General features: G+C 44.9%; 1 long non-coding RNA gene across 1 annotated transcript; it reads left to right on the top strand.

The window, feature by feature from the left end:
- Positions 1-9118: 9118 nt before the first annotated feature.
- On the top strand, positions 9119-10723 carry LOC142775175 (uncharacterized). The gene is made up of 3 exons (XR_012886678.1): positions 9119-9254; positions 9653-9773; positions 10683-10723. It is a non-coding gene; the product is annotated as an uncharacterized LOC142775175 (long non-coding RNA).
- The last annotated feature ends 992 nt before the right edge of the window (positions 10724-11715 follow it).

Genomic DNA, 11715 nt, shown 5'->3' with positions numbered 1-11715 from the left:
CATTGCCTTGTAACAATGTCATTCTTCCGTAAAAAAAAAATCAGTGATCACTATTGTGACGGAAAACTTCACCTTACTCGTTAGTTTCCCCAGCGTGCAGTCAAGAGTGACCATGGTGCACTGAAGAGAATAGGGAGGGGGGGCCTTGCCCCCCCCCCAGCTGATACGCCTATGTGCAACCGTGTCCATCTTTTCTATCTCCTCATTACATCCGTCGTTTTCTGTCATTCGCCGTCCCTGCGCCTCGCTCTCTCCTTCCTCTCTCTATCTCTTTATCTTTTAATCCTATCCTTTCAATCCCTCCTTACCCCCATCCCTCATGAGCTACTGTTGAGGTGTCGCACTCTGATGCAGACAGTTACAGGGCTCACTTTTCTCTTCAAGAATCCCATAAGAAAGAAGCGCGATCTCCGACGACAGCGCAGCTCTGGCCAACTGGGCTCGCGCTTCGCCATCTCCTGACGCTGACAAGAGCTCTCGCCAAGTGATGCCCCGTCCTCGGACTCCTGCGACCATGTCCATCTTTCCTATCTCCTCTTTACTTCCGTCGTTTTTTGTCATTCGCTGTCCCTGTACCTCGCTCTCTCCTCCCTCTCTCTATCTCTTTACCTTTTAATCCTATACTTTTAATCCCTCCTTTACCCACATTCCTCGTGAGCTACTGTTGAGGTGTCGCACTCTGATGCAGACAGTTACGGGGCTCACTTTTCTCTTTAGGAATCACATAAGAGGTTCTCTTTGTCAGCAACATTTGGAAGCATAGCGTCGAGCGTCGTTGCCGGGCTCCTTCCATAGACCAACTTGTACGGCGTCATCTGCGTCGTTTCTTGGACGGCCATATTGTACGCGAAGGTCACGTACAGAAGGATTTTGTGATAAGATTAGTTTGCCGTTCCGGCGCCCAGGGGCGTCGATGTTGCAAGGAAATAAATACGGCGCACATGACCAGCCAGTCAGTGTGGAACCCGCCAACGTACGTGTGTGTGATTCGGTCCAGCGACCGGCATGGCCCAAGACTATCCGGTTATCACAAGTGGCGACGAGGTCGACTAACGAACCGGACGGGCACAGCACAATCACACGTCGTCATGCCTGTCGTTGGGAAGCTGGATTCGTTCGACCCACATCGGAGTGGGCGGAATACCGTGAGCGGGCCGAGCTGTACTTCATCGCGAACGACATCCCGAGCGACAAGCAGACAGCCGTATTTTTGACATGCTGCGGTCCAGAGACTTATTTTCTGCTACGAGGCCTCCTAGCACCAAGCAGGACTGACCGAAATTTTTACCACACTTGGCAAGCACTACGCCCCTCATGTATCAGAAGTAGTGGCAAGTTTCAAGTTTTTCTCAAGACATCGAAAAGAGGGGGAGACCGTAACTGACTACATTGCCTCGTTGAAGAAATTAGCCGAAGACTGTAATTTCGCAACATTTCGAGAGCGCATGTTGCGCGACCAGATAGTCAGCGTAATTAATGACGTAACCATGCAAACACAGCTGCTGGAAACGACGCGTTTAACCTTCGAAACTGCAAAGGACACCGTCGTAGCTATGGAGGCTGCGCGTAAAGATTCACGCACATTGAGCTGTCAGCAAGCACAGCTACTATCTCACGAAGCTCCGGAGCAAGCGAACGTTGTCACCTCGGGGAAAAATGATAGCTGTTGTTTCCGTTGCGGGGGAGGTCATTCTGCGTGTCGGTGTAAGCACGGCAGCACGATCTGTTACAACTGCCGCCAAAAAGGGCACCTTGCAAGAGTTTGCAGAGTTCAGCCGGGAAGTAGAAATTTCAACCGGAGCCAGTCTAGTCGCGTGAACAACCTGGGCGACCTGCCTGTCTCTGCTGAAGAGCCCGAAGTTTTCGACTTGTGGACGCTTCACACAGCTAGTTCGGAGCCAATGCGCATAGCGGTTGAAGTTAATGGCATAATGCTCGATATGGAGTTGGACACCGGCGCTAGTGTGTCGACCATTGATCATGGCAAGTTTGCCGAGCTTTTTCCGTCGGTGCCGTTGGAGCCATTGAGTGTGCAGCTGAGCAGTTTTTTCGGCGGCATGAAACGCGTCCAGGGAAAGCTGGAAGCAATGGTCAAACTTGGCGACAAGGAGCGCCAGCTACCACTATTTGTCGTGGAAGGGGCGTGTCCTACGCTGTTTGGACAAAGCTGGATGAAGGCCTTCAATTTAGGCATCGCTCAGACGGAGGGAGTCAACGTCGTGAAGTCTACGGAAGACCTGGTAAGCCAATATCACGAAGTTTTTTCGGAGCAGCTTGGCACGTTTCACGGCGTTACAGCGTCTATATCCGTATAAAAGGGTGCGAAGCCACGTTTTGTCAAGGCACGTCCGATACCATTTGCTTTGCGCGATAGGGTTTTCGAAGAACTACAGAGGATGGAACGGGAAGGCGTTATCAAACCGGTGAAAACTTCTCAGTGGGCCACGCCCATCGTTTCTGTATTGAAGCGCGACGGCCCGGTTCGGGTCTGCGGCGATTTTAAGACTACCATAAACCCGGTGACAGTCGAGTCCTACCCTATTCCTAGGATTGAGGAACTTTTTGCGCGACTTACAGGGGGCAAGAAGTTCACAAAGCTTAACTTGCAAGATGCCTACCAGCAGGTTCCACTCGATGAGGAGTGCCAAGAGCTAGTCACCATTAACACTCCGAAGGGGTTATACAAATTCATAAGGCTGCCGTTCGGGGTTTCATCAGCTCCGGCTATATTTCAGCGAGAGATGAAAAATCTGTTGCACGACCCTGACCATGTCGTAGTGTACTTTGATGATATTCTGGTCATAGGAACCAGTGACAAAGAGCATTGGGAAAATTTGAGCCGAGTGTTGGATCGCCTGAAGACCGCGGGACTGCGACTGAAGTTATCCAAATGCGAATTCATGAAACCAGAAGTCCAGTACTTGGGCCATATCATTAGTGCGGCTGGGCTGCATCCAAACCCGGCTAAGACTGAAGCAGTGCTGGAAGCCCCCGCACCCCGAGCGGTCAAGGAACTTCAGAATTACCTCGGGTTGGTTAATTTTTACAGGTTTTTGCCGAACCTTTCTGCCGTATTACAGCCGCTCAATAGTTTGTTGGCATCGGGACACCATGGCGCTGGGAAACTGATGAAAAGCAGGCTTTTCGGAGAAGCAAGGAACCATTGGCCTCTGCTGCTATTTTGGCACACTTTGACCCAGGAAAGCCGACTGTGCTTGTCACTGATGCATCTCCCTTCGGGATTGGAGCAGTACTGGCGCAACGAGAGTCATCTGGAGAAGAGCGCCCCATTCGTTTTGCCTCCCGCAGCCTGGCAACCGCGGAAAAAAACTACAGCCAATTAGATAAGGAGGCATTGAGCCTTGTATTTGGCGTTACAAAGTTCAGGCAGTACTTATGGGGCCGGCAATTCGAAGCTGTCACAGATCACAAACCGCTGCTCGCCCTGCTCGCAGCAGACAAATCAGTTCCCGAATCCTGTTCTCCGAGAGTGCTAAGGTGGGCCTTGCTGTTGTCGGGGTACAGTTACGACCTGAAGTATAGGCCGGGTTCACAAATTGCACATGCCGATGGGTTAAGCCGGCTACCTCTGCCAACTGCCGAATTTGTTGTTGACTGCTCTGCCGAAGTGTTAATGCTGGAAGGAGTATACCCAGGGGTGCTGTCGTCAAATGCTGTTGCGGCAGCTACCTCCAGAGACCCGGTGTGCTGTCACAAGTAAGAGCAGCGTTGTGGTCAGGCTGCCAGATAAACCTAGGGTCAGAGGGAAGACCCTACGAGACGCGCTTTCATGAGATGAGCGTGCAAGGGAACTGTCTATTGTGGGGCAACCGAGTCATTATTCCAAAATCCTTGCAAAAGGAAGTACTCCAGCTGCTGCATGAGAGTCATCCAGGACTGTCCAAAATGAAGGCAGTTGCGCATAGCCATGTGTGGTGGCCTAGCCTGGATAACGATATAGCGATAACCATTCAAAGGTGCCGTATTTGCCAGGAGCATCAAAGAGTGTCACGACCAGTGGCTGTCATGCCCTGGCCGTTCCCGGAGAAACCGTGGTCACGGCTGCATGTGGACTATGCCGGTCCTTACAGGAACACCTATTTTTTTATCGCAGTCGATGCGTTTTCGAAGTGGATTGAAGTGTTCTCGGTCTCTACACCCTCGGCTGAAGCAACTATTCCCTGCATGCGCATTATGTTCGCAAACCAAGGCCTTCCAGATGTGGTCGTGTCGGATAATGGGCCAGCATTTACCAGTGAGCTTTTTTCCACATTCCTCAAGAAAAACGGGGTGAGGCGAATGCTGGTGCCGCCGTATCATCCAGCGTCAAACGGTGCTGCAGAGCGGGCCATGCAGACTGTCAAAAACAAGTTGCGGAAGGCTGGCTTTGGAGATATTCGCACTCAAATTGCCCGCATGCTCCTGACATACAGGTCAACGCCTCACGAGGTCACGGGTTGCTGTCCGTCGGAGCTGTTGTTGGGGCGGAAGCTGAGGACTGCGTTGGACCTGCTACACCCAGACCTCAGGACCAAGGTGCTACAGAAACAACTTAAGCAAAAAATCAGATGCGACCAAGGAACAAAACCCAGGGTTTTGGGCCACCCGGGTGACCAGGTGTTCACAAGGAACTTCCGTCCAGGACTTGCGTGGCTCCCTGCAGTCGTCACCGAACAACGCACTTCGTCCATGGATGTTCTACTGGAAGACGGACGAAGGTTAACTCGACATCTGGATCACATCCGCCAGGCCCCTGAGAAACTGAGTGCAGACAACCTAAAGTCAGGCAGCCCAGTATCTACCGGTCTTGCTTCAAGCTTGGACGTGGGTCAGACGCAGCTAACTGGTCTTGCTCCGGGCTTGGACGTAGGTCAGAGGCAGCTATCTCCGGATCGTCTTCACGACACAGAGTCTAGGCAAGATCCCAGGGAAGACGTGGCGAGGGAACCGGAACTTGCTGTCACAGCACCCAGTACTTCTGTCCTGCGTCGAAGTACCAGAATTCGACGACCAGTATCGCGCTACGCACCTTAAACATTGGTTTGCAACCATTAATAAAGGGGGGAGGGATGTGATAAGATTAGTTTGCCGTTCTGGTGCCCGGGGACGTCGATGTTGCAAGGAAATAAATACGGCGCACATGACCAGCCAGTCAGTGTGGAACCCGCCAACGTACGTGTGTGTGATTCGGTCCAGCGACCGTCATGGCCCAGGACTATCCGGTTATCACAGATTTCATCCCACGTCTTGTGCTCGACGTCGACGCACATGGCCAGCATATTGGCGATGGTCTTATTAAGACGCTCGGTGAGATCATTGGTCTGTGGATGGTAGTCGGTGGTGACTTATCTGGCTGTACCGTAGGATCGCCCGAGTTAGGTCCGCCATAAACTAAAAAGACAAAAACACGCCCAAGTTGCCAGACCTCTTTTTGATGCTGTCCAATTCTGAGCGAAATCTCCCTAGCCCCTAGCCACGCGGCTCTACTAGGTGTTCTGTGGCTCTGCGCTCTACTAGTGCTACGCATGTTTCACAGTCGCTTTCAAAGCGGTGTGGCCTAAGTCAGATTACGTTACCCGTAACGTTCGTAATGTTGGATTTGACCCACGGTGCCACGCAAAAGGCTGAATTTCATGGCCGAACAAGCGTGTAAAGGTTAACACTTGCCACTAATTTTAGAAAGCTGTCACTTTCTGTTGACTTGCGCGCAGTTATCAAGGCAGCAGCAGCTATTTAATGTTACGTACAAGCATACTCGTGCTTTCCATTTTCTGCTCATTTTCAGACCTTATCTTATAGTTTTAGCAGAGCCATGGCACTCAGCTCTAGTATATTCTACAATACTTACCGAAAATCATAACTATTTCTCTGACAAATCTGAATGCTGCAATCGTGCTCCCTCACTACACGAATGAGCATAGCGGCTAAGCCGACTTGTGATGCCTTATGTGTAAAACGGCAGATGTGCTTTTACGCTGAAAGGGCGTTACATGGATGTCAATGCCGGATGTTTGATACATTGTTTGGACGTTTAATTTGGAGAAAAAGTGTGCTAAAACATGCAATTTACATATTCAGGTATACATTGCCTGGAACATTTTGAGCAAAAATGACGGTAACATTCAAACTTTGGTTTCACAGCAAATCTTTATTACAGAATTTACACATTACATTATCATAACTTTGTACAAGATTAAAATTAGAACAAACTATAATATATTGTCACAAATAGTTCAGCTGGGTAACCTTGTCAATTTTTACTACAAAACCAATTTGAAACAACAGAAATGACAAACAAAAATATGCATTAAATATGAAAGTGCATTAGCAACACTTCAAAAAACAATATGCAAAACAGAATAACAAAACAAGCAGCTGGGCCTCGTGGTCATGATTTATTTTGAAATAATTTGCGGAAAACAAAATAATGGTTGGAAAACTAAGAAGCGCATGGCACTGCCCGCATGTGTTTTTTTATTTTCTGTCTCATATTTCGCGCTCTGCAAATCATTTCAAAATGAACAGAATACCAAATCCCATATCATGTATGTTCTGGAATTCTAGCTTTCACTGAATACATGTTGCAGCATAAAAGTTATGGTACATTATTGCATCGCAAAAACTTATGCAAAATGGAAAGCAGAAACATCGAAATCGATAATAGTGAAATATAAGTTGTCCTTTTTGTAAAGTTAATTAAACTTCAGATACAGGCACATGCATTACTGAGCATACAGTCTACATAAAACCCACAAATTGTGACTGAAGATCTCGAATGAGCGCCTCAAATGACAGTGTACATTTAATATTATAAAAGCAGTGCAAAGCCAGAAGAAAGAGCCGATTTGGAGACCTTTCTTGATTCTTTTTTTTTCCTTTTTCTTTCTCTGTGTTTTTTCTCCTTTTTTAACCCTATAATTCGTTTCTTTTCTCATTTTCATTTTTTCTATCTCTATCTTTGTCTTTGCTCTCTTCCCTTTTATTTTTCTCTTTCTTTTTTGTACTCTTTCTTGGACCTGTTTTTATCTATTTCTCTTTATATGTATCTTTTTTATTCTTTATTTCCTTTATTTCTCTCTGTTTTTCTCTTTCGTCCCATAGCTTTTTTATATTTTCTTTTCTCATCTTTTTTCTTTTTTTCTCTCTTGTTAATGAGTTCATTTTTGTTCATTGCATGAACCTGCTGTACTCAGTCAAGTGTATTTGCCAAGTTTCTGTGATGCATACTCGCCAGACATCTTTGTTTGCATTAGACAGATTATGGCTGCTTTAAACAGTTTCCCTGTTTACATATTCAAAATCTACTCAGAAATATACACCATATCTCAAGCACAATGCACAAAAACACAGCATTGAGGTCAATGATAGAGAGCCCTTGGGAAGAAATTCGTACTTGGAGAAAAGTTGATGCAGACAAAAAATACATCACACAGAGGACACGACATGAGGCACTTGGTACACAAGAGATATATTGCAGTGCTTAGATCGCTGAAGATTCAGCAGAACACTGAGCAGCTTATTGTGCAGAGTACTTGGCGCATTCATGCTGAGCTAAAGCAAGTAATAAACTGGAAGCATCAAGGATGGCACTCATTACAAAACAGAGCAACATGACAAACATGCATTACATGAAACTTCAACATGCTTACTTTATCGAAGCAGACATATGCAATAGAAAGGTAGGTTACATGGCTCAAGGGCATAGAACAAAACCATTGCATAATCAGAAGCCCAAGAATACAGGCAATGACGCTCAATTTAGCCCTGAAAGAAACAGGTACAGATCGTCTGAATGAGCCTACAGCATGAAATGCACTTCTCCCAAGGCAGGTATATTAAATAATTTTTAAAACTGCCAGCAAAACATTTATTCAGATGAGGTGTAAGTGGCTTTTGTACTGAAAATTCAAATGTAATACGAACAATACTTTCGTAATAATGAATAAAAAAATTGTCCATATGCCTAAATCCAGTAAAATGCCAAAACCAAATGCAGTGTCATTGCTCTCACAAACGGTAGTGGAGCAAATTTGGTTGCCAGTTTATGTAGATAAAATTTATCCACAATTGTGACTTGTATGCATAATATTTCTTTTCAACGAAGTACAATTGCTATGTGCCACAATTATTATGCTCACTGACATCAAAGGAAAGCTATTTTGCATGGTATATATAGCTGCATCATGTTCATTCTGCATGCTTGAGGCCTGTGACCATGAGCAGCATAAACAAAGAGATCTTCAGTTGCGTGTCGACTACGCAACGTTTCCACAGGCAGAGATTAGAAAACATCCAGACGTCAAAGATAAGCTTGCCGACTAGCTTAAACAACTCTACACATCCAGCTCATCTAGGTAACAGCCCTGGAATATGGACACAATCGAGATGCATTCTGAAGCTAGCTTGAAGCCAAGAAAAACTAGATCATATAAGAAAATCAATTGCCAGAACAACTTTTACATTCACAGAGGCTAATTGTACTTGTGTCTTTTTTTCCTGGTCATCAACATACACGCGTGTCAGTTTAATACTAAACAGCTGGTATCTTTCTATACAGGCACATTTTTATTAAAACCTGCGATAACTGAGTGCATGTTAGATTCAAGTAAATAAGTTCCATTTTTCTGTGTGTGCCTCTGACAGCACCAAATAAGTATAGAATGTAGGTTTGGTAGTAAAGTACTGAATATAATTGAGGCTTTTAATACAATTCGACAAGAGCTTATCTGGGGGACGTATAATCCAAAGTTACACTAGGCACATTTGTGAAACATGCGCTTAAAGCATACTGAACTTCAAGGTGGTACTACAACAGTGCGAAACCAAAATCACCTGGAGTGCTAACATATAAAATTAAATTGCTCGTATGTCACTAACAAGCACTCACTTCAAACTCCTGAATGCACTGTAAGACCAATTTGTTTCGTCGCAGTGCAGTTGTGTTGTATGGCGCAGCTGAACCCCACAAGCAACGGGCACTAAGCATAGTTTACAACTAAGGAGGTTCTATACTGTGTCATCTGGAGTGGAAGTGTGCCCCGATAAGTGAAGCCGGTCACCGCTATATTAGAAAAGGAAAGACTTGGAAGCAGATGACAAAGTGCACTTCTTAGCTTCACCCTGGCAGTGGTTTTTGGAGACTGTGACATGCTTTTGTAAAGCAGTTAAATATTTTACAAGGCCACGGTGACTTCATGCGTCGCTTATGGCTGCACAAATTGCATCAAGAAGACACCTGGGGTCACTTTTCACGTGTAAGTATTCTCGCTTCGTTCGCTGACGATCGCTTGTTTTATCGCGTATGCTGTTAAATTAGAAGCAATATGAAAGGTGTGCATGCGTGTAACACATGCGTATAAATGTATGGAAGGTAACTTGAAGCTTTAAATGCTCGCTGACACAACGTTGTCCATGAGTTTTAAATTAATGGACGAAGCACTTGTGGTCTATGGCTGGACATATCAAACATTGGAAGGAGTAGGGCAACTGAATGCCATTTGAATTCCAACTTTTCTGGTGTTGTCTTACAAGGCAAGACGGACGGCATGCATGCATACTTTTTTTTGGCAAGTGAATATCAAAATTAGTGCATCTTTATCGAGGGATTCGCAAACGTAGAGAATATTCCATGCCGTGATTATCCGTGTTACAGGTTTCCGAAAGACAGTGCGCCGAGTTCTGCCTGGAACGTGCTCTTCAAAGAAATAGTTGGAGGACTACCCATGGTGACCACCTCTGTTCTATTCACTACGAAGAATAGGGAGTTTTAGCTTGTACGCATATTTCTTTCCGTTACCGTGTTACCGGTTTACGTTTACCGTGTTACCGGTGCCCGAGTTTTAGCAGTGTTTTGCTACACATACGTGAACCTTTACGTTCGTACGTAAAAGTTTACGTTTGCTGATGATGATGATCATGGATACACACATATACGTTTTCTTTTAAATAAAACTTAATCAGCGCTGCAGTACAAATATAAAAACTTTTAACATGTAAAACTATCAAGTGTTTTGGTGCTATATAATCACCTAACCCATTAAAGTTGGCTGCGTGCAGAAGGCTTTAAGTAGCCACTGCATGGTTCTTTAAGCCTCTCTGGTTAAGCCTCTCTGGTTGAACGGTCAGCGACTAGCCGCATTCGCAAAGAAGTGGTCGTCGATATGGCAACGAGTGTGCTCTAAGATCCATTCCTGGCTCAAAATCTTCCGTGGAAGTACATCGACAATTTAATGATTATGGATGTGCTACAGATTTTGTGCGAATATCACTTTTTTTGTACGAAGCAAAGTCGTAACATGTCCAAAAACTGGCAGAATATCGTGAAAGTTGAAAACGGCAAAATACGCCACATTTAATTCAATTACTGATTTCGATTTCGTTGCATTGCCAGTCTACTAAATTGACGATTTTACGGCATAGCAGCAGGACGCTGTAGTAAAATCCTTAATTCAGGCTGGTTAAATGCATTGAAATGTGTCTGTTCGTTCTTCGAAGTTTAAAATGTTCAGTTCGCGTCGTAGCGAGTTCAAAGACATATTTGCACACGCTGAGAGAATACATCTGTACTACAATTTTGAGCTCAGACAAACATGGGCACGCTCCAGCGATCACATTACATGCAAATGTGCCAGCTTGTGTTGTTTTTGCAGCCTGTTTATTCTTTTGCAACCCTGTTTCTACAGTGCAAGAAGACAATTACAGATGAAAAAACAACAAAAAAAACAGGTCAGTGAGACCACATGAATGCGGTGCAATGACCTCTCGTGCGAATTCCTTTACCGGAAATCCTTGATAAAGTTGTTCGGATTCATCCATAACGGTGTTTTGTGTGAGCCATGTATGTCATACAGATATTACCGAATTAAAGGCACCGGTAACACGTGTTTCAAGAACAAGATTGAAAGTAGAGTACCCATCATGTGAGATATTTACATCAAACAGCTGTGACACCATGACAGAAAGAAAATAATATGCTAGCAGACTCATGTGGCAACACACTGAGGCTTATCGAGACTCTGGTCAAGCTGTGCATCTGTGTTGGTTGGTCTCAGCAATAAGTTGGCGAGTTTGATTTCAAGTGAATGCAGTGGAGAAAAAACAGTCACTTTGAGTCCGAGGGGAATATTTTTGGCGCCTCTGAATCGAAGCAAGTGCCCAGAGCAAAATATATCTTTTGAGCGAGTCTAAGTGAGCTCCAATACTCTGGCTGGCTTCTCATTCTACGTTTACCTTTATATTTGTTACTAAATTGCTGCTGTGCATAATGTTCATGCTTTATGTACTCCTAATCGTTGACCTTCTAATGTGACATGAAACATCATTTGCATGTAGTGTCCTTTTAATTTAAGGAGAACAAGTCTAACTGTAGGTTAGGAGAGGCAAGCATAATTCACCCTTCAATTATACTGCATATTGCAGTGCGTCTTTGTGAAATGTTAAGTGAAAATATTTGTCAGTAATGGATTCAACAATGATGCACTGGGTACAGCTTGTTCTTGGGCACCTAGCTGGCTGTAGCCTTATGCTGTGTCTGCTTTTATCATTGAGTAAGCTATGAATATGAACACTTTTAGTAAACTCATAAGTGTGCTTCACAAAAGCAGCAAGCATCAAAAACAATAATTGCTACTGCTTTCTCACAATGGTTACTGCTAAAATAAGAAGACATTATTGTTATATTTGGCACTGTTCACCTTTTTGGAATATAGCCTGGTC

Source organism: Rhipicephalus microplus, chromosome X, assembly GCF_043290135.1.
Source record: "Rhipicephalus microplus isolate Deutch F79 chromosome X, USDA_Rmic, whole genome shotgun sequence".
Taxonomy (NCBI): Eukaryota; Metazoa; Arthropoda; class Arachnida; order Ixodida; family Ixodidae; genus Rhipicephalus; species Rhipicephalus microplus.
This window is presented reverse-complemented; position numbering and strand designations above follow the sequence as displayed.